This window comes from Cnephaeus nilssonii (assembly GCF_951640355.1).
Source record: "Cnephaeus nilssonii genome assembly, chromosome: X".
In the NCBI taxonomy this organism is placed as follows: domain Eukaryota; kingdom Metazoa; phylum Chordata; class Mammalia; order Chiroptera; family Vespertilionidae; genus Cnephaeus; species Cnephaeus nilssonii.
In genome coordinates this window covers 101,720,157-101,743,960 of record NC_137071.1, presented here as the reverse complement: position 1 = coordinate 101,743,960, position 23,804 = coordinate 101,720,157, and positions in this window count along the sequence as shown.

Genomic DNA, 23,804 nt, shown 5'->3' with positions numbered 1-23,804 from the left:
AAATTCAGATTCAGAGATGTGAATTGACTTGCTTAAAGTCACACAACTGGTAAGTGCCAAAGATAGAACAAAATTCCACTTAATGAAGGCAATACCACCAACAGCAATAGTTTCCATTTACTGAATTGCATTATGTGTCAGTAACCATGCTAAGCATTTCACAGGCATCAGTTCCTTTAACATCACAAACTCTATGAGGCTGGGGCTAATATTATCCCCATTTTACAGGTAAGCAAATGGAGACACAAAAGTTCTGTAACCTGCATAAGGTCAAATAACCAATAACTTGGGGTTCAAACCCAGCTCTCTTGACTCTAAAACTATTAACTATGCTGTTCTAAAGTAGAAGACAGACTGAAGGTGGGTTCCAAGGATCACTCATTTCATGAAAGTATTTTCAAATAATTCTATAGTTTTTCAAAGATGTAAAATTTGACTTTATGGTTTCTGGTTGGTAGTTCCCCTTCCAAAGTAGAGCCTGGTGCTTTCTCTGCACAAAAACTCACATTTCCCCTTCCCTCAATACAATGTTTGGCTCTGTCCTAAAAATAGAGTCAATCCAGGAAGAATCATACCAATGTCAAACTTCTGACTCAGAAAAAATCAGTTTTAATCAGGAGTTGAAGAACTTGCCTATATGGATACCACTTATAGATACAAGTAATTCTTTGCCAACACTCGTACCATAAAAGCACCATGGATAGAACAGATCCCTTTGGATTTCACAGATCCTTTAAAGTGTAAGGCTGCTTGAGGAAGAAGGGGACTCTGTCCTAGTATATTTGCATTGAAAGGGAGAACTCATTGAAGACTAAGATCTAAGAAATACAAAGAAATGAATCAGAGATGTTAGAATTTTATATAAATTGAAAGGCATTTTATGGACAATAGTGCAGATCTAGGACTACAGAACATTCTTTTTCTCAGGAAAAAAAACCTGTTTTGAATTAATGCACCATGAAGCAGAGTTATCTGCAAAATACTACAATTAAAGAAAACTTTATTATACTTTGTACAAAAGAAAGTATTTCTATCTTAGTCTCCAAAGATTAAAAAGTTAATGTCAAAGATAGAGACATCTATGCCTTGAATTATTAAAGTTGTCAGTACCTATTTTTAAAAAATCAAATTAATGTGAAGTCCTGGATATCTGAGCCTCATTTCCATTTGCAGAAGGCAGAGAAGGATGTTGGCTTCATCTCTCCATTTTTTTTTTTTTTGCTAAATAATGAACAGTCTTAAAAGATGAGTTATTTGTAATCAACTCATTCATTTAAAAAAAGAACATGTTTAAGGATAAATATAAGTATCATAAGTTGAAGTTTTAGTTCAGTGATAGGCTTGTCTTTAGAAATCTATGTATTAAATCTCATCTATTGGTGTGTGCATTAGAAATTTACTGCATGCTAGTCTGCTAGGTTTTGCCTTGTGTTATGCAGTATGTTGTTGATATACTAGTATATAATGAAAGAGCTTTGTGCTATGGCCTTACCTCAGAGGTTTTCTATTCAAGCATTTTGTGTATGTATGGGTAATTTCAACCAGAGTAAATACCATGGAAGTATGACTTCAAGTAAAGCTCTGTCCCTGTGATGTTGGGCAAGTTAATCTCCCATGCCTTAGTTTTCTCTTATGTAAATTAGGATGTTTGATTTATTCATTCCACAGGTATTTTGTGATACCTATTATATGCTCAGCACTAAGGTTGTCATGGTGAACAAAACAAAGCCCTTGACTTCATGTCACTTTTAGTCTAAGTGGAGAGGTGGCCCATAAATATAGAAACAAAACTATAATATGTAATTTCAGAAAGTAGTATGGTCTATGAAAAAACAAAGCAGAATAAAGGAATAGAGAGGGACAGATAGAATGGATGATCTATCTTTTTGATAGAATGTTCCATGAAAGCTTCCTCGAGAAGAGGACTTTGGAGCAGAGATGAAAATGTAATAAGGAATTCAGTCATTCAAAGATTTAAGGGAAGAGCTTTCCATGCAGAGGGAGATAGCACAAAGACTCTAAGGTGAATGTGCCTAATATGTTGGAAGTTCAGGCAAGAACATACAGATGGCCAACATATATATGGAAAGATGTTCAATGTCACTAATCATCAGAGAAATACAAATTAAAATCATAATGAGATATCACCTCACACCTATTAAAAAAAGCTATCATCAATAAATCAACTAACAACAAATATTGGTGAGGATGTGGAGAAAAGGGAACCCTTGTGTACTGTTGGTGGGAATGCAGATAGGTGTACCACTATGGAAAACAGTATGAAGGTTCATAAAAAAATTAAAACTGGAACTGTCTTATGACCTGGTGATTACACTTCTGGATATATATCTGAAGAAACACAAAGCACTAATTCAAAAGAATATATGCACCCCTATGTTCGTTGTAGCATTATTCACAATATCAAAGAGTTTTGAATGCAACCCAAGTGCCCATAAATCGACAAGTGGATAAAAAGTAGTGTTACAGATACAGTGGAATATTACTCAGCCATAAAAAGAAATGAACTTTCACCATTTGCAACAGCATGGGTGAATATAGAGCACATTATGCTAACTGAAACAAGTCAGTCAGAGAAAGACCAATAATTTAATTTGTATGTGGAATCTAAAGAACAAAATAAAAATTGAAACAGACTCATAGACACAGAGAACAGACTGATGGTTGCCAGAGGGGGGCAGGTGTGTAGGACTGGGTGAAAGAGATAAAGGGATTAAGAAGTACAAATTGGTAGTGGTAGAATAGTCACAAGGATGTAAAGTACAGCATAGGGAATATAGTCAATAATATAGTAATAGCTATGTATGGTGCCAGGTGGGTACTTGAAATATTGGGGGGAATCACTTTGTACAATTGTCTACCTATTATATGTACACCTGAAACTAATACAAAATAATATGGAATGTAAACTGTAATTAAAAAATCAAACTGTAAAAAGATAACCTGAAAGAAACCAACATAGACATGTTCCAGGAAATTAAATATTTAAATGTTTTCATTTAATTAATCTGGAAAAACAGATTAAGCATTTATACCATTAAAAAAAGAAAATCAAAAGCAGTGGAAAATATGGCACAATCATAGAGGACATTCTAGGTAAACACACACACACACACACACAAACACACATATACACACACAGTCAAATTTGGGACATATTTTGGAGGCAGAGCCAACACGATTTCTTGATGGATTATATATGGTGTGTGAGGGAAAGAGGAGTGCCAAAAATGATTCTGAGGCTTTAGATCTGATCAAGCTAAAGGTTCAAATTGACATCAATTGAGATAGGGAAGACTGAGAGGTCATAGTTTTTTGTTTGTTTGTTTGTTTGTTTGTTTTGAGGGGAGAATAGTAAATTCTTGCAGACATGGAAAGTTCAACATTCTTATTAGCTATTTAAGTGGAAATGTGTACTCAGCAGTTGAAAAAAATGTCTTTGGAACTTAGGGAGTGCTTAGATATAGAGAGGTGGATTTGGAAATTTTCAGTGTATAGATGGTTTTTGAAGCCATGAAAGAGGAAAATCACCTCCTAAAAAGAAAGTGTAGTTGAAGAAGGGAAGAAGTCCAAGGATCTAATCTGGGTCACTCCTACATTAAAATATTTAAGTAGATTAGGTGAAATCAACAAAAGAAACTGAGAATTAAGGGCTAGTGAGCCTAGAGGAGAAGAGAGAGTAGTGCTTCAGAAAGAAGTGTTTCAAGGTGGGAGAGAAGTGATAAAATAACAAATTTTGCTGAGAGATTAAGTAAAATAAGAACTGAGAATTGAGCAACAGACATAGTCATGTGGAGTTAACTGAGAAATATAATAAAGGTGGTTGATGAAGAATGTGTGATAAAAGCCTGTCAGAGTTGTTTGAGGAGACAATGAAAGGTAAAGACTGTAAGATTGGAGTTGCTCAAGGAAATAGGCTGACACAGCTAGCAAGAGGGGAGTTTATTAGAGGGAATGGGGGATGGAGCCACAACCAGGGAAGGTTAGGACTCAGCCTCCGCTGTCCTTGGGGTTGAATTTTATGCGCAAAAACCGCAAGGGGCAGAGGCTAGGGCAGTGGTCGGCAAACCGCGGCTGGAGAGCCACATGTGGCTCTTTCGCCCCTTGAGTGTGGCTCCGCGTTAGAACCACTTCTTCAAAATAGACTCGCCCAGGCCGAAAACCGACTTCTGCGCATGGGCCACGAAGTTTCAATCGCACTGTACGTGCTTGCCCACACGTGGTATTTTGTGGAAGAGCCACACTCAAGGGGCCAAAGAGCTGTATGTGGCTCGCGAGCCGCGGTTTGCCGACCACTGGGCTAGGGGATGTAAGTGTTCTAGTCTGATTAGATGGAGTTCTTTGTCCTTCAGACGGATTAGTGTTGTCCATTGAGGCTATGGGTTGTAGGTGGCCATTGTTATTGTTAGCCTGCTGTCTGGCCCTCCAGTGCAGCTGCCTCCTGTTGTGCTGGATAGGGTAACCAGTGGCTGTTCCAGGAAATGAGGCTGGGGCCACTTTTTCATTCAGGACTTTCTAGTCCTCTTGAGCCAAATGTCCTCTACTGGCCTGTCAACGAAGAGACAGTGAAGGAAGGCAATAATTTTTAGAAATTTTGCTATGAATAGGAGCAGAGAAATGATGTAACATTGTTGATCTTACCTGATTACAATGAAGGTGCTTTGCAAACTGTTACATTTATGTAAAATGATTATATACAAATATCACTTCCTAATACTCATAACTAGGAATTCCTCTTTACACATTTCTATGTATCCACACCTTACAAATGTTCATTAATATTTTTATTGATAACCCTCATCTGTATTTTGAGCACATGGCATTCTTGAATGAGTCAGTGACCTCCTAACATGAAAAACAAACCTTTTGCCACATGCTTATTGACATTGTGGATGCCTTTGTTCACTAATAGCCAGAATCTGAGAGTATGTATATAACTTTCCCATCAGCCTATATCCCCTGACACATATACACCCTAGAGAGATTACACTTTCTCTTCAGTCTTCACTAGAAGCATGTAAGATCTGTGAGGAAAATAAGAGCATGAGTCAAAATTCTGGAGATTAGTTTGATGTCAGTGCCATAGTTATGGAAAAGGTGCATCAGATTAGAGAACAAAATATATCTGGATTTCTCCTTTTCTTAATGACATAATCATGGAAAGGAAAGGGAAATAAAACTTGTATTGGAATGAAACTTACAAAAAGACCTTGAGGAATAGACCTGTGATTGTCAATTTTTTTCATTCCAACATATTTAAGATATTATTTAGAACCTAATTCCATTCATTTATAAAATGGGTATGGAGGAGTAGTTTATGCCAATAAATGCCTGACAGTATTATATGGAGGTTCTGGTCATGGTCAATATTCTTGGTATTCTCAAATGATACTTAAAGTAAAAGAGAAACAGAATTTTACCTGAGGCAAAGTAAATATTGACTGCCATCTGAAGGGTTTATCTAGCAGTCTTTGTAAAAGCAAAGAATCTCCAGTGTGCTGAGGAAAAACAAATTCATTCTCCAGGTGCAGAGTCTAAAATCATCACCCACAGCCATGTAGGTCAGGAAAGGGAGCTCTCAGATTAAAAAACAACCTGCAGTGTAGATTTCACGCCCCCCCCCCACACACACACATAATTTAATATTTGTACCAATTAATAGCTAAAGGCCAGCTATGGATAATATTCTTCATGAAGAGAGCAGTCAGTAGATGCATAAACTATGTTTGTTGAGATATTTGTTCCCTTAGCTGGTTGTGTTAATTTTTGAAAACTCTTAAGGAGAGCTAGTGAGGAGGAAAAAGAAACAAACTTTATGGCATTGTATAATTATATCCATATTTAAAATGTTCTTGTTTCTCATCAAGATTTGAGGCTCACCTTATATCACTATGCACTGACAGCTTTAATAGAAGAAAAAATAAAGCAAACAATTAGCCTTGAGGAAAAGATATAAACTAATGCACAATTCATGAATTTGCTACTCATTTATACCTGCTGTGATTCTAACAGAATTGATGAAATACAACAGTGGATGATTTTGAACAATTTTGACTTAATCTTCTGGAAAAAAAATTGGTGTTGATATTTAAAATATGACTTCTTATGGATTGTATGCAGAATAGTCTTTGTCTGATAGAGATTAAGTTTAATGATAGGATTTGATATAATTTTCCTAAGTAGACTGGGATGAGAATCAGGGCAGCTTCATTACTGCCACAAAAGCACCCCTTAATGGGATACAATTTCACAGACACAGTTTCCATCTGCAGTTGTCACACTCTGGCTAGATTCCAAATCAAGCCAACTTATGCAAAGATGAGAATTTATTGGTTTAAGTTACCAAGTAGAAAAGCAGGTGTATTGCTGGTTGTGAACAATGACTAGACCCAGGAATTTCATCATCCCCTAATTATACTCTTTTTCTCCATTACCAATCAGTTTCTACATCATTTTTATTCTCTCAAATTAGCTTGGGTAAAGTTACCACTTTTATATAAATAAATGGTCCCTTGAGAGCTACCTCTGGGGAATATGGCTATCCATGCCTTCACAAAGCTTGCAGAGACCTAGAACAGTGGCTTCTGGGTTTATGTCAGCCACATTGCATCTCCTGGTGATTCCCTGAGATCCTGCTCCACACAGTTTGCAGCACCACCCAAACTGTTTGCAGCAGTTTTTACATATGAATGACCTGTCCTGGCTCAGACTTCAGAGTCTCCTAAAATCTCTCAAGAAAGTAGCAGCTGGACTCAGTGTGCCCCATACCCCTCCATAAGTGTCCTTTGGCCTGGCACTAGCAGCAGCTTGCTCAGGTTCACATCTTGGCCTCTCATGGTCATCTCCACGCCAAACACAAGCAGCAGCCATCTGCAGATATCTCTGTAGCTCATGCAGGTAGCCCCAGACAGGGCACAGGCAGTGGCTAACTTTGAATCTACTGGGTGGCCCCAGAGCCAGTGCACCTGGTGGACAGCTTCAGACCATACCAGATTACAACTCTACCATACCCACCAGCAACACACTCAAAAGGCAGACTTAGTGAGCACCAAAGCTCCACTGAAGCAAGTGCTGCTCCATAGTGGTGTCTCCTGCACAGCAGATCTTCCACTGTAGTCACAGCTGGTCTTCACAGCCAATTGTCCTGGAGGTCAATTCCTCCCATTGATGCCAACAGCAATCAAGGCTCAACTACAATAAGACAGTACACACAGCCCACACAGGGGTATACCCACTAAGTTCAGGAGAAGTAGCTACTACCTGCCTAGAGTTTGGAGCTATTCATATCTGAAACAAGATTAATGGAAAACCAAATGAAGGAAAAGGAAAGAATTAAAAATCATATTTGTATTTCTAAAAAAATCAAATGGGTTTATTTTTTCTGGATTCCCCACAGGCTCCCATTTTGGGGTTGAAGGGAGCTCATTACTCAGCCTTTTTCTCTCTTATTTTTAAAAGTAGTCTGGAAGTAGACATAGGAACCTTATAAAAATTAATTATTTGCTTATAGTGTAAAGATAGATTAGAAGAAGTGGTTTGGACTGGTTGCCAAAGTGGAGGTTCCAGATTACTTCCTCTCAAGTTAATATCATTGGACTTACATATTTGGAGAGTTGGGTCTGTAGACCAGGCATTTACCCAGTTAGCTATACAGAAGGTATACCCCCTGAGTGAGCAGGAATCAGAGGGACAAAAAAACAGGAGACTTGCTGGCTTGCTGGAGAAACTAGGTCTTGAGCTTTGATCCAGATATCCTTATCACAGGTTGAAGCAGGAGTAGAGAGAAAAACAAGTGCCCCACAATAGAATAAGTAATAAACATATCTTATTAATTATATAAATCCTCCCTAGGAGAGGGAAAAAGTACGAGATAAAAAGAAGGCCTAAAATTTCTCTCTGATACTACTTCCTCCTGGGGAGTGGAGCAAAAGCTCTTTCATGGGAATATGAGGAGCCATGATTATCCTATAGTTATATACATTCTTACTTTATACTTTATTTCACTATTTATGTCATAAATATTTTCTGTGTCATTTACATTGTCTTCCAAATCATAATTGTAATAATTGTATAATTCCTTATCATTTAGATAATTACTACTTTACCAGATAATTTACTTTATTAAAGTAAGTGGTTTCTTACTTTTCTATCTCAGATGAAACTTAAATGGACATTTTTATGGTTATACCTTATTTTCTCTTTTTGAATTATTTCCTGAGGTTGAATTCTAAGAAGTAAGTTTAGCAAGCCATATGTCATACATATCCAAACCCAAAATGTTTATTCGAACCTATACTGCCACCAGTGACATAAACATGTGCCAGTTTTTCCGCAACCTTGTGAACATCATAGATGATCAATAACATTTTGGTTTTGCCTAATTTCACAGCTATAAAAAACACCTCATTAACATTCTCTTTTTTATTTCTTTAACTAGTGGCCCAGTGCATGAATTCATGCACATTGAAAGGAAATTAATTAGAAGAAATATTTTAATATCGATATTTGCCCTTTTTCTATAATAGAAGTGTCAACCAAATTCATGATCGACAATGACAGATGGGAACACATGCATATGACTGGTGCCAGCAAAAGCTTTATATGTATCATGCATGCGTGAGTCAACTTAGCCTTTTATATATATGTGTGTGTATATATATATATATATATATATATATATATATATATATTAAACTTGCTTAATTAGACCTGCTTTCTGATTTATCTAAACTTTTTCCAGCCCAGTGTAGCACCTAACTTCTCTTTCAGGTAATTGTCAGCAACACAGCAGTAAATATCAACATGAAGCAGATTATTATTATAAAACACGCAGGGAGAACAAAGGGTAAAATATTTAACTGCTGCAGTGTTTGACTATATTCTTCGCAGTGAGAAAACCTGAAGTCGTTTTCAAGTTCCACCATTTCTTACTTCTTTTCAGTCTGGTCAAAGTTTCTAAGCTTTCTAAATCTCCATTTTCCGGCTAATCAAAAGAAAATAGGATTCCACCGAGTCTCCTATCTACCTTCTCCAGGACTTCTGTGAGGATCAAATGAGATGAGGCATGGAAAAAATGCTTCACAGACATTTGGTTACAGTGTGAAATGTTTCCCCCTGGCTCTAAAGCAAGTCATGTTCCTGGGCTTAAGAAACTGCAAGAAGGCTAGTCACTAGAAAGAGGAAGCCGGGCATTGCTATGTGACGTCATTACCCAGACAGACACTTAGCATATTAGCCTTTTATATATATAGATTGCTAGAGGTTTTTAATATTTTACCATATGCTTATTGAATAATAGCACTTCCTTTTATAAATTGCTAATCTTAATTGCCCACTTATCTATGGAATGTCTTTATGGTTTTCTTAGAAATTTATGTGCTTCTTGGATTATATAGATATTAACCCTTTGTCATGTTTACTAGTAATTTTTTCTTGTCTGTTTTTGCCTTATTATTTTAACAATTTTATGTGTATATAGAAGTTTACTTTTTATGGTGTCTACTGGTATATCATCCATTTATCCCTTGCAAATTTGTCAATAGCTTCAAAGATAATATTGTCAATCTTTTTCTGATATCTTTTGGGGGATGCAGTTATTTAAAAAAAAAATGTCGTACTTCCAAAAAAGTTTCATATGGATCAAAACAACCTAGAATATAACCAGTTTGTAAAAGCATTAGTTAATCTTTAAGTAGATTTTTTCTTATTCATGCTGAAAAAGACTCTTTCTCTTTAAGCAACCAAATATGGATCACAGTGGGAAGTATTAACTTCCAACACTTTATGAAGAGCACAAAACTTCTGTTATTTCATTCACATAAAATATCAGTTGACAGATGGTATTTATCAGAAAATTGGGAAGAAAAGCATTTGAACTGAGATTCATAAATTGAAAATTCTCTTAAGAAAAGTACCTGTCTATTTGGTTGTATATTTAACAGATAATAAGCTTAAGGCTGGTATAGAAAATGGAAAGACAGGGAGAGAAGAAATTGTGATCCTAAACCTGGATTAATTTTTAACTAGCTATGTAACTTTCATTAGTTATTTACCATGTCTGGTCCTGTTTTCTCATGGGCTTAATAAGGAAATTAGACTGGATGATTTATTAAATCCCTTTTGGTGCTAGCATTCTAAGATTCTCCATTCATTTATTCTTTACTTCATTCAATAAACACATCTTAAGCCCATAATATGTGGCAGGCACTCTGGTAACCGCTGCCCTGGCTGGTGTGGCTCAGTTGGTTGAGCATTTTCTCATGAACTGAGAGGTCACGGGTTTTATTCCTGATCAGGGCACTGTTAGGTCCAGGCAGGGGGGGAAGTCCACAGCCATGCAAGCATCACAAGGTAGATGGTGACAAAGATAACTGGCACCTTCCCAGACCCTTGCCAGCCTTCCCAGACCCCTGCCCAAGGCAGGAATTCCACACCTCTCATGCCCTCCACCCTCCCCTCACTAAACAGCTGTATAAAGGAAGTACCTAAGCCCCCGTTTTGGCGCGAATTTCCCTGGCCCACTCTCGGGACCGGTGAGTTTCGCCCGGGAGCACAAGATTAAAACCTCCCCCCCTTTCCATGGCCTGGACTCTGTGTCTTATTTCCTGCATTGCAAACCTTTCAGGCACATGTCCAGGTTGCTGGCTTGATCCCCAGTAGGGAGTGTGCAGGAGGCAGCTGATTGATATTTCTCTCTCATATCAATGTTTCCCTCTCTCTTTCCCTCTTCTTCTCTCTCTAAAAAAAAAAAACCAATAAAAACATATTTTTGAAAAGTATTAAGAAAAAACCCTTATCTTTACTGACCATTTAGTTGGGAAGAGAGAGAGACATAAGTAGAACATTGACATTCCATCTGGTCTGTCCCATAATGGTGGTGGAAAGCTAGAGAAATGCATTGAGAACTAAGGGAGCACAACAAAGGAGCACCCCACCTTCATGCCTTCCTTAACACAATCTGGATTGTCAAGGAGAATATTTCTGGGGGAGGTAACACCAAACTGAAACTTAAATATAAATAGAATTTAGTTAAAGGAGAGGAGATGTATGGGACTATGAGACATTCTATGCAGAGGAATCAGAAGGAACAAAGGCTGAGAAGCATAAAACAGCAGGAAGCATATGGAGAACTTTAAGTTTTGATGTTACAAGAACTTGGAGTGTTAGGCATAGAGATAAGGCTAGAGGATCCTCAGCTCATGGAGGATCCTTGCATCAAGCTAAAGAATCTGGAATGTATCTTCTACAAAATGGAGTCATCATCACAGAATTTCAGGTACCAGAGTGTCAGGGTTCTTGTCCCAGCCTTACAAAGGGTTCAGCATTCTGGAGAAAGGGGCTGTGCATAGATGATTAAAGAGTCCGGAGATGAAAGATAATTTTGAAAGGCATTGGGGGTCAGAGGATCTTCAGGTAAAGGAGCTAAAGACTCTTACCTTGACCAAGGACCCGTGCTTTTATTCAACACAATTTGTCCTAAGGCAAGGTGGAAATAATACACTTCAAAAGGTAAGGTATCAAAGGGTATTGTCAGATTGGGGAATAGCCTACAGCTGTTCAGGTGTTTGGCCAACAGGAGGCAATAGAATGCCCTGAGTTGTCTGGCAGTTAACAATCCTATTCATGTTTGGGGAGAGTGCCATTTAGCCGTTTCCAACAGGTAAACTACATATGTGGCTCAGCCATTGTTGAGTCCACCGAGTCCCATCAACCTTTTGACGGAATTCTTGTAATTATTACATGCTGGAATTGGTTCCCGGCAGCAGAGTACCATGATCAGATTTGTATTTTGGCAGAAGCATGCACGGTAAATTGAAGGGTAGTAGAAAGTGGAGGCAGGATCAGGTAACATACTGAAAAGCTATTGTCATAATATAAGTGTGATCTCATGGGCTTAGATGAGGACAGTAAAGGTGGCTACATATGGTTGTTCAGGTTGTTCACTGAATGAGGGTGTCTAACTGAGGGGGAAAATGGGAGCTGAAATTTAGTCTGCTCCAATCACCAAGGCTTTACCCTTCTGGAGAGACACTGTGCTATAATTCAGTATCTATCATTGTTGAGGCTCCACAATGCCTGGAGCTTCAGCTGGAAAACTAGAAGACTTGAAGACTGGTGACTAGAATTATCTGAAGCCTTGATCTCTCACCCACATCTATGGTGGTTGATGCTGGCTCTAAGTTAACAGCCAAGCTTAGATGCCCAACCAGAATACAACTCTGTAGCCTGGCCATCCTCACAGTTTGGTGGTGAGTTCTTGAGAATGAGAGTTAGGACAAGAAAATAGAGGAAAAGAAAATAGAAGGGAAAGGAAGTAAAGGGAAGGGAACGGAAAGGAAAAGGAGATTTTTTTAAAAGATGGCTCATACAACTGTGGAGACTGGCAAATCCAAACCTTCAGGGTAGATGCATTGAAGAGTTGATGCTACAGTTTAAATCTGAAGGTAATATACTAGCAAAATTCTTTCTTATTCAGTGTCAGTCTTTTCTAGTAAGACCTTCAACTGATTGGATGAGGCTCACCCACATTATAGAGGATAATCTGCATTACTCAAAGTCTACTAATTAAATGTTAATTTAATCTTTAAAATACCTTGAAGAAAAATCTAGAATAATGTTTGAACAAATATCTGTGTACCGTAGTCAAGCCAGTGACACATAAAATTAATCATCACAGTTGTCAAACAGTTGAGTATGCCTAGAGTGCACAACCAATGTGAAGAGGGAGGTTTTACAAGTTGAAACTACAGAGACAAATCGAGTCCAAATCTGTGAGGATCTTATAAGTTAAGCAAGGAACTGAGGACTTTATCCTCAAGGAAATAAAGAGCGATTAAGAGACAAAATTTTCACTTTAGAATAATTCTGACTACAAAGTAGAAACTTAATTGGGAGGGTAGAGCATGGAGAACTAGTAACAGAAAAATACTGTGGTTTAAGCAAGATATGATGCTAGCTTGTACTAGGAAAGTGGTGGTGAAGATAAAGATAAGTGATTGTAATCTAGAGATAATTTGGAGGCAGAAGAATTGGTCATGAATTTGATGTGAATGGGAGGGAGAAAGAGCCTAGGATGGCAGTCAGTTTGCTAGTTGAGGCCCTGGGTAAACAGATTTAATTTGCTGAGATGAAGTAAAGAATAGGGGTTTAAGGTTTGAAGAAAATGATGACAGGTTCATTTTGTACATGCTGAATTTGAGATACTATGATATTCTAGCTAGAGTGGCAATAGAATACACAGTTATATAACCCTATCCTTTGTAAATCAGTGAAAGGTGTTGTTTTTTTGTTTGTTTTGTTTTGTGTTTTTTTTAATCCTCACCCGAGGATATTTTTCCATTGAATTTTAGAGAGAGGGAAAGACAGAGAGAAAAATTGATGTGAGAGAGGCACATTTATTGGTTGCCTCCTACTTGATCCCTGACCAGGGCCCAGAGCCAGGAAGAAGCCTGCAACCAAGGCACATGCCCTTGGTTAGAATTGAACCTGGGAGTCTTTGCTCCACAGGCTGACGACGCCCTATCCATTGTGCCAAATTTGTTAGGGCCAGTGGAAGATTTTTTTTTTTAAGTTACCATGATTCGTCTAGCTTTTTCTCTACATCAGGAAAGTACATTTGTTGTGAATTCCTTTGAATGTTTCTATGATCTAATGATTTCAAGCCCTCCTCCCTGGATTCACTATGTATGCAATATAGAATGAAACAATGGAGCTGCACACACTAGTAGCAACAATAACTCCTGAATCTCCATAAGATTTTTACATTAAAATAATAGAATGTGGAAGAGAAGAAGATGGTGGCTGGCAGGACAGAGGTGAGGGAGAGGGTGTGAGGGAGTGAAAGGGTGAAAGGGGAGTATGTGGATGTGGTGTGTGTGTGTGTGTGTGTGTGTGTGTGTGTGTGTGTGAGTGATTGAGGGACAGTAAGACCTTGCAGGAGTAGCAGGGGCTGGCAGACCAGGCTCTCTTGGACAGGGAGCCCCAGACACCACTGTGGGCACTCCCGTACTGCAAAAATTGGGCACAGAGCCCACGCCATCTTGAAGGGGAGAGCAGCCTCCTCTAGGAACTCAATATCACCATCACCCAGACTGGCCGTGGACACTGCCCTGGACCCTGCAGCTACACCAGCAAAAGTCCTCCTGCCTCGCCCACAGATCTGCAGACCCTAGGACATCCACCTCCAAGGGCACATGGCTCCCACAGCAGAAACTGGGAATTCCTCCTCCCCAGCTGCTGACCTCTAGACACTGCAATTGTGCCAATCCAACATGCGGGCCCCCCAAGCTAGCCAACCTGGCACGCGGCTCCCTGGCATCTCTGTAAGCCACCACTGGGCACACGGGTATCTAACCAAGGGTGCATGGCTCTTGCAGCAGAAACTCAGACTTCCCCTTTCCCGGCTGCCTGCCCACAGACACTGCGGTCACACCTATCCAGTGTGTGGTGCCCCCAAGAGCCAACTACCCCCAACAGGTAACCCCCGACGCCTCTGTGAGCTGCTGCTGAGTATGCACATACCCAACCAAGGGCTTTCAGCCCCTGCAACAGAAACTCAGACTTTCCTCTTCCTGGCTGCCAGCCCACAGATGCTGTAGTTGAGCTGCTCCAGTATGTAGGTCCCCTGAGAGTCTGGCACTCCAGAAAGCAGTTCCAGGGCACTTCTGTGAGCCGCCACTGGGCACATGTGTTTCCAACCAAGGACCATGGCTCCTGCAACAGAAACTGGGACCTCCCCCTCCCCGGTGGCTGACCTCTGGACATCATGTTCATGTTGCTCCAACACACAGGCCCCTCCAGCATGCAGGCCCTCTAGCCTGCTGCCCTGGCAGGCAGCTCCCAGGTGCCTCTGTGAGTTGCTGCAAGGCACGAGCGTACCCAACCAAGGGTGCATGGCTCCTGCAGCAGAAGCTGGGTCTTGCACCTCCCCGGCTGCCAGAAACTGGTCTCTGTGGTCCAGCTGCTCCAGCCTGTGGGCTCCATGAGTAGACATGCCTGGCAGACAGTTCCTGAGCCCTTCTGTGAGCTGCCATTGGGTGCATGTCTCTCTAACCAAGGGCACGCAGCTTCCTCAGCAGTATCCACAACTTCCCACTCCTGGCTGCCTGCTTCTGGACACCTTGGTGAGTTACTGAGAACTCGCTTTCCTGAGCAAGGTCACACTGTCTCATCCACAGACTCTGAGACTCCCATAACCCCAGCTGCTGGCTCCTGAACCCTCTTGTGATTTGCAGAGGGAAATAACTTTGGCCAGAGTCCCTCTGCCTCAACCACAGACTATAGGACAGCAGCCCCCCACTGTCACAGGTTCCAGGACCCTCATAGTGAGTTGCAGAGTGACACTACCCAAACAAGAGTCACACAAAATTGGCCAAAGTCACAGTACTGAGCCTCAGGCCCCGAGACCCATTCCTCCCAGGCCGTTGACTCCAGGAACTCACTGTGAGCACATACCAGTGAGACCTCAGGAAACCTTTTTCACAAGAGCCGGAACCATGATCACATTCACAACAGCTTGCACAACGAAGATGGAGGTTAGTCACATTGGCAGACAATCTGCGGTGAGACTTTATCCATGAATGAGAAACTAACATTCAAGACCCAACATCAGGAGAACACAAATAGCTCAAGTAGGGGGCTCCAATAGATCACCAAGCCCAGGGGATTTGTGAGACTGCACCACTGGGTCCCAAAAATTACCAACTACATAGCACCAGCCCCAAAAGAACCTGGGTAGCAAAGCAGTTGGATCTAAGACACAGAAACAATGAAAATGTTACAGCAAAAAATGTGGAGACAAAAAAACAATCCCCCCAAAAAAGAAAAAGAGGAATCACCAGAAAAGAAATGAAATGAAATGAAATGGAGGCAAGTAACTTGTCAGAGAAAGAATTCAGAGGAAAGGTTATAAGGATGCTCAAATGTCAGTATGAAAAATGCACAGAACTCAATGACTATTATAAGGAGCTGAATGAGAATGCCACCAACATGAAAAGAAATCAAGAGGAAATGAAGAATGACATACCTTCAAAAAAGAAAACAATGGAAGGTGTCAACAGTAGACTAGAAGAAGCTGAGGACTGTGTCAGCGAGTTATAAGACAAGGTAGAAAAACCACACAAACACAGCAGCAATGGGAAAGAAAACTTAGATACAGGAGGAGAGCTTAAAGGAGTTTTGAGATTAAATGAATAGAAACAACATCCACATAATAGGGGAGCCAGAAGGAGAGAAAGCAGAGCAAGGAATAGAAAAGCTGTTTGAAGAAATAATGACAGAAAATTTCCCTGATGTTGGGAAGAAAAAAGCCACACAAGTCCAAGAAGCTCAAAGAGTCCCAAACAATATGAACCCAAAAAGACCGACACCAAGACACATACTAATTAAATTGGCAAACATCAACAACAAACTAAGAGTTTTAAAGGCTGCTGGAGAGAGACAAGAAGTTACCTACATTGGATATCCCATTAGAATATCAACTGATAGCTCAACAGAAACACATCAGGTCAGAATGGAATGGAATGAAATATACAAAGTGATGCAAAGCAAGGGACTGAATCCAAGAATACTATACCCAGAAAGGCTATGGATCAAAATTGAAGGGGTAATCAGGAGCTTCACAGACAAAAAAGGGCTAATGGAGTTTATTACCACCAAGACAGCAATGCAAGAAATGCTAAAAGGAGAGAGAAACCAAGATGGCAGCATAGGTAAAAACCTAAACTGCTGCCTCGCACAACAATTTCAAAACTACAACTAAAAGATAAAAAGAACATCATCCAGAACCACAGGAAAGCTGGCTGAGTGGAAATTCAACAACTAGAAGGAAAGAGAAAAGCACACAGAGAATCAGAGGAGCTGCAAAAGGCTGAGGTACAGAGACACGTGTGGAGGTGGCTGAGTGCCTGGCTGGCTTTCTCTAGTGGGAAGGAGAAAAAAGCTCCCGACTGCGCTGAACCCCAGTTCCGACTGCACTGAATCCCAGTTTCAGGTGAGACCCTGGGGACCCAGGCTTATATGGGGGGAATCTGGACTGTCAGGTGGGAACTCAGGGGAGCCGCAAAAGGCAGAGGTCTGGAGGTGCACGCAAGTGCATGAAGAGAGGACTAAATGCTGAGTGTGCTGCTGGCTTTCTCTAGCTGGTGGGAAAAGGAAGCTCCCCACTGCACTGAACTACAGTTCTGGGTGAGAATCTGGGAATCCAGATTCATTGGGGGAGAGACTGGACTGTCTGGCAGTGGGCGAAATTCAAGGGTGGCTTACTCTTAGAGGTGCTTGCAGCTATTACCGAGGCACACTGAGACCCAGGGGCCTCTTAGGGCAGGGCTGACGGGAAGCCAAGACTGTTTGCTCAGCCCTGAGACTCTGCCCCATCCAAGCTGAGCACAGAGGCTTTTGCAATTTTGCAAGTCTTTTCTCATAAGGCTGTCTCCAGCACAGAAGTTCTCCCAGTGTAGACACAGCTGATCCTCACAGCCAATTGGCCTGGAGGTCAATTCCTCCCAGTGATACCAACAACAATCAAGACTTAACTACAACAAGGCTGTACACACAGTCCACAAAAGGTTTCAACAAGAGCATCCACCTCAGGTAACTGGGGAGACTGAGCCACTGGGTCATACAGGACACCTAGCACACTAAGCTACCCTACCAACTCAGGGAAGCAGCGAAAATGTGGAGACAAAGAAACAGATCACAAATGAAAGAAATGGAGGAAACCAAATGACTGGATACAGAGTTCAAAACCACGGTTATAAGGTTTTTCAAGAATTTCCTAGAAAAGGCGGATAAATTTAGTGAGACCCTCGAGGATATGAAAAAGGACCAATTAGAAATTAAACGTACACTGACTGAAATAAAAAATATTATACAGAGACCCAACAGCAGACTAGAAGAATGCAAGAATCAAGTTAAATATTTGAAATACAAAGAAGCAAAAAACACTCAACCGGAAAAGAAAAAAGAATCCAAAAATTTGAAGATAGTGTAAGAAGCCTCTGGGACAACTTCAAGTGTACCAACATCAGAATTATGGGGGTGCCAGAAGAAGAGAGAGAGCAAGATACTGAAAACCTATTTGAAGAAATAATGACAGAAAACTTCCCCCACCTGGTGAAAGAAATAGACTTACAAGTCCAGGAAGCACACAGAACCCCAAACAAAAGGAATCCAAAGAGGACCACACCAAGACACATCATAATTAAAATGCCAAGAGCAAAAGACAAAGAGAGAATATTAAAAGCAGCAAGAGAAAAACAGTCAGTTACCTACAAGGGAACACCCATACAATTGTCAGCTGATTTCTCAACAGAAACTATGCAGGCCAGACGGGAGTGGCAAGAAATATTCAAAGTGATGAATAGCAAGAACCTACAACCAAGATTACTCTACCCAGCAAAGCTATCATTCAGAATTGAAGGTCAGATAAAGAGCTTCACAGATAAGAAAAAGCTAAAGGAGTTCATCAACACCAAACCAGTATTATATGAAATGCTGAAAGGTATTCTTTAAGAAGAGGAAGAAGAAGAAAAAGGTAAAGATAAAAATTATGAACAACTAATACATATCTATCAACAAGTGAATCTAAAAATCAAGTGAATTAAAAATCGGATGAACAGAATAAACTGGTGAATATAATAGAATCAGGGGCAAAGAAAGGGAGTGGAATGAAAATTCTCAAGGGGAAAGGGGTTTGGGGGGTGCGGGAAGAAACTGGACAAAAATCATACACCTATGGATGAGGACAGTGGGGGGGAGGTAAGGGCAGAGGGTGGGGTGGGAACCGGGTGGAGGGGAGCTATGTGGGGGGAAAGAGGAACAATTGTAATAATCTGAACAATAAAGATTTATTAAATTAAACAAATAAATAAATAAAAGTAAAGCTTAAAAAAAGAAATGCTCCAGGGACTGCTGTAAAAAGAAGAAATATGAAGGGAAGAAGGAACACAGGTATAAAGGAGAAAAGTGGTGACTAGCAAGTACCTATCAATAATAACCTTAAATGTAAATGTAATAAATGCTCCAATCAAAAGATATACAGTAGCTGAATGGATAAGAAAATATGACCCATATATTTGCTGTCTAGAAAGAGACCCACCTCAGAACAAAGGACTCACACAGACTGATAGTGAAGAAATAGAAAAAAAAAATTCAGGCAAAAGGAAACGAGAAAAAACCTGGAGTAGCAATACTTATATCTGACAAATTAGACCTCAAAATGAAGACCATAACAAGAGATAAGGAAGGCCACTTTATAATACTAAAGGGAGCAATTCAACAAGAGGCTATAACTCTGTTAAACATATATGCACCCAATACAGGAGCATCCAAATACATTTTTTAAAAATCTTCTGGAAGATATCAAGGGAGATATTGACAGCAATACAGTCATAGTATGAAACATTAATACAAAATTGACACTACTGGATAAATCCTCTAACCAAAAAATTAGCAAAGCAAGAGCAATCTTGGATGACTCACTAGATCAGAACATTTCACTCCAAAGCTACAGAATATACATTCTTCTTAAGTGCACACAGGGCATTTTCAAAGATACAACACATATTAAGACACAGGCAAAGCCTCTTCAAATTCAAGAAGATAGAAATCATATCAAGCATTTTCTCAGATCACAATGCATAAAATTAGAAATCAACTACAATTAAAACAATGAAAAAATATCAAACACATAGAGGCTAAATAGCATGCTATTAACCCTTTTCACTCGCTTGCTTTTTTCTCGATTCCTTTATTCTAATGCTAACCGTGTCGAGTCACACTCAACATCCGAGTGCAAAAGGTTAAACAATGATTAGTTTACTAAAGAGATCAAAGAAGAAATAAAAAGCATCCTGGAAACAAATGATAATGAAAACACAACAATCCAAAATCTATGGGACACAGTGAAAGCAGTCCTGAGAAGGAAGTTCATAGCATTACAGGCCTATCTCATAAAACAAGCAGAATGGTAATAAATTATCTAACCATACAACTCAAAGAGTTAGAAAGTGAGCAACAAGAAAAGCCCAGCATAAGCAGAGGAAGAAAATAATAAAGATCAGAGCAGAAATAAACAACATAGACCCACACAAAAAAATACAAAATATCAATGAAAACAAGAGCTGGTTCTTTGAAAGGATAAACAAGATTGATGAAACTCTAGCCAGGCTCACCAAGAAACAAAGAGAGAGGACCCAAATAAACAAAATCAGAAATGAAAGAGGTGAAGTAAAAACTGAGCTAACAGACATCCAAAGGATTATAAAAAAATATTACTAGGAACAACTCTACTCCAACAAACTGGACAATCTCGATGAAATGGACATATTCCTAGAAAAATACAATCTTCCAAAACTCATTCAGTAAGAATCAAAATACCTGAATAGGCCAATAACTATTGATGAAATTGAAACTGTAATCAAAAAATTTCCAGCAAATAAAATAACTGAACTGGATGACTCCCCAGGGGAGTTTTACCAAACATTCAAAGAAGAACTAAAACCTATCATTCTCAGACTATTTCAAAAAAATTCAAGAGGAAGGAGCACTTCCAAGCTCTTTCAACAAAGCCAGCATTACCCTAATCCCAAAACCAGTTAAAGACACTACAAAGAAAGAGAATTACAGACCAATATCTCTGATGAACATAGATGCTAAAATCCTCCACAAAATTCTAGCAAATCAGACCCAGCATTACATTAGAAAGATCATACATTGTGACAAAGTGGGATTTATTCTAGGGATGCAAAGCTGGTACAATATCCACAAATCAATAAATGTGATACATCACATAAACAGAGAGACAAAAATCACGTAATAATATCAATTGATGCAGAAAAGGCATTTGACAAAATCCAACACCCTTTCCTGATAAAAACTCACAGCAAAATGGGAATAGAGGAAACATACTTCAACATAATAAAAGTCTTATATGACAAAACTATAACCAACATCATACTCATGGGCAAAAAATAAAACCATTTCACCTAAGAACAGGAATAGGAAAGGGATGCCCACTTTTGCCACTCCTGTTCGACATAGTACTGGAAGTGCTAGCCATAATGATCAGACAAGAAGAAGAAATAAATGGCATCCAATTTAGAAGAGAAGAAGTAAAACTATTATTATTCTCAGGTGACATGATATTGTACATAGAAAACCCTAACGACCATCGGAAAAATACTAGACTTAATAAATGAATTCGGCAATTTAGCAGGATAAAAAATTAACATCCAGAAATCAATGGCTTTTTTATACACCAATAATGAACTCACAGAAATAGAAACTAAAAAGACAATCCCATTTACCATTGCAACAAAAAAATTAAGATACCTAGGAATAAACTTAACTAAGAAGGTAAAAGTTCTGTACTCAGAAAACTACAGAACGTTGCAAAAAGAGATAGAGGAAGACGTAATCAAACGGAAGAATATACTATGTTCATGAATTAGTAGAATCAACATCATTAAAATGTCCATACTATCCAAAGTATGCAATCAATGCAAGTATAGATTCAAGGCAATCCCATTAAGATACGAACAGAATATTTCACAGACCTAGAACAAACTCTCCAAAAATTCACATGGCATAAAAAAAGACCCTGAATAGTTGCAGCAATCCTAAAAAAGAAGAACAATGTTGGAGGGATCGCAATACCAGATATCAAGCTGTATTACAAAGCCACTGTTCTCAAAACTGCCTGATTCTGGCGCAAGAACAGATATATAGACCAAGGAACCAAACAAAGAACCCAGAGATCAACCCAAGCCATTATCCTCAATTAATATTTGACAAAGGAAACAAGAGCATACAATGGAGTCAAGACAGTCTCTTCAATAAATGGTGCTGGGAAAATTGGGCATATACATGCAAAAAAAAAAAATGAAACTAGACCACCAACTTACTCCATACACAAAAAATAAACTCAAAATGGATAAGGATTTAAATGTAAGATGGGAAACCATAAAAATCCTGGAAGAATCCATAGGCAGTAAAATATCAGACATATGTCGTAGCAATTTATTCACTGATACAGCTCCTAAGGCAATGGAAACTAAGGAGAAAATAAACAAATAGGACTACATAAAAATAAAAAGCTTCTGCACAGCAAAAGAAACAATCAACAAAACAACAAGAAAGCCCACTGCATAGGAGAACATATTTCCCAATGTTATCTTTGATAAGGATTTAATCTTCAAAATTTGTAGGGAACACATACAACTTAACAAAAGGAAGATAAACAACCCAATCAAAAAATGGACAAATGACCTACACTTAACAAAAGAGGACATACAGAAGGCCAAGAGACATATGAAAACATTCTCAAAGTCACTAATAATCCAAGAGATGCAAATCAAAATGACAGAGGTACCATCTCACACCTGTCAGAGTGGCTATCATCAACAAATCAACAAACGACAAGTGCTGGCGAGGATGTGGAAATAAAGGAACCCTCTTGCACTGTTTGTGGGAATGGAGCCTGGTGTAGCCACTGTGGAGAACGATATAGAGTTTCCTCAAAAAATTAAAAATGGAGCTCCCATTTGATCCAGTAATCCCACTTCTAGGACTATATCCCAAGTAATCAGAAACAACAATCAGAAAGACATATGCACTCCTATGTTCATAGCAGCACAATCTACAATAGCTAAGATTTGGAAACAGCTTAAGTGTTCATCAGTAGATGAGTGGATTAGAAAATTGTGGTACATCCTAACAAGGGAATACTATGCTGCTGTGAAAGAGAAGGAACTCTTAGCATTTGCAACAGCATGGATGGACGTGGAGAGCATTATGCTAAGTGAAATAAGCCAGTTGGAGAACGATCAATATCACATGATCTCACTCGTATGTAGAATTTAATGAACAATATAAACTAATGAACAAAAATTGAGCCAGGGGGAAAAATATTTTAGAATATAATAGAAGTAATCCTGTTATTTGCATATTTTCAATAATTCCTACAACTTTTGTGATATTATACTATGTTTGTACATTTTTACTATTTTTATTATATTTGAAATATTTTTCTTGAAATATTAATGTTTATTGCATGTAACATTATTATATTCAAAATAGTTTTTCTTTTTTGCCTTTTATTTTTTTTTAAATTAATTAATTAATTTTTATTGATTAAGGTATTACATATGTGTCCTTATCTCATTTTTCTTGAAGTATTAATGTTTATTGCATGTAAACAAAAAAAAAATAATAACAGAACATTTGTCCCTTCTCCTAATTTATTTATCAGTTATTTATTTATGTCCATATAAATTGATGGGTATTTATTTTATACTCTGGATTATAGTCTGATACTATCACACTTTATTTTGTTGCCCAATTTTTCAAGTGTTAGACATAGGAGCTATTTTAGTTTGATTCTTGTGTCATTTTAACATTCCCTGTAACATGCTATTATACTCGTCTGGGTGTGTCCATGTTGTCCAATTAGATTGTAAGCCCTTGAAGACAGAAATGTTGTCATATTGGTACCTTTGTGTTCCTAGTGCTGAACACAGTGCCAGACACATAGTATTCCCATGATAAAAGCCTGTCAAATGAATTAGAAGAGTAATGAGAAAAGATTTTTCTTACTAATAAAAGAAGAACCCCTATGTTCATAGCAGCATTATTTATAACTAGAGGCCCGGTGCATGAAATTTGTGCACGGAGGGGGGTTGTCCCTCAGCCCAGCCTGTACCCTCGCCAATATGGGACCCCTCAAGGGATGTCCGACTGCCGTTTAGAAGGGCAGTCGGACATCCCTCTCACAATCCAGGACTGCTGGC